Below are 695 nucleotides of genomic sequence, written 5' to 3'. Positions count from 1 at the left end.
TGTGTCCGGTATAGGCCAGGGTGCCACTCAAGGCCGTAACCAATTCGGGTTATAGCTTCTCGGCCTTTTGGCTAAGATCAAGTGTAGTTTCGGAGGACGCTACCTTGGTCGGTACTGGAAGGTGCCTGGGATTGCACGTCTGCCGGCCTTGAGGAAGTGTGTGCGCCTTCTGGTGACACATAGCCCTCTTGTGCCTGGACGGTTCCCAGGCAACGGGAGGCGATCACCTTTGTTATTTTGAAGTCCTACTGATAAACAGAAAAAAAAAAAAATTAAATCTGTTCTTATCAGTTTAATATCTGATACGTCCCCTCTCTGGGGACCATATATTAAATGGATTTTTAGAACAAGGAGATGGAAAAAATCTTGCTCTGTCCACTCCACGCATTGACCTGGTATTGCAGTACCTCCAGGACCGGTGCACCCCTTCTTAACCCAGTTTCCAAAAGCAGAACTCAATTCACCTGATTCAAATGAGCCCCATTAGTGAATTGAAAGAAAGCAAAAACTTTATATGCACCTCAATTTGGCCAATTCACTTTTCACACTTTCACCCTTTTTTTTATCTTTCACACCTTTTACTTGCTTTATTGATGCAAAAGCTGTGCCAAATAGCAAACTCATCTCCACTCAACTTGACCAACTCTGCTATGTCCCGTGCAGTATCTTATTCTCAGTCTTATCTAGATCATTTG

At 44.0% G+C, this 695-nt stretch overlaps 1 pseudogene; it reads left to right on the top strand.

The window, feature by feature from the left end:
- Nucleotides 1-222: 222 nt before the first annotated feature.
- LOC142259387 (U2 spliceosomal RNA) lies at nucleotides 223-429 on the top strand (annotated as a pseudogene).
- The last annotated feature ends 266 nt before the right edge of the window (nucleotides 430-695 follow it).

Source organism: Anomaloglossus baeobatrachus, assembly GCF_048569485.1.
Source record: "Anomaloglossus baeobatrachus isolate aAnoBae1 chromosome 7 unlocalized genomic scaffold, aAnoBae1.hap1 SUPER_7_unloc_2, whole genome shotgun sequence".
Taxonomy (NCBI): domain Eukaryota; kingdom Metazoa; phylum Chordata; class Amphibia; order Anura; family Aromobatidae; genus Anomaloglossus; species Anomaloglossus baeobatrachus.
The sequence above is the reverse complement of the archived record's forward strand: the minus strand, read 5'-3'. Positions and strand labels throughout refer to the sequence as shown.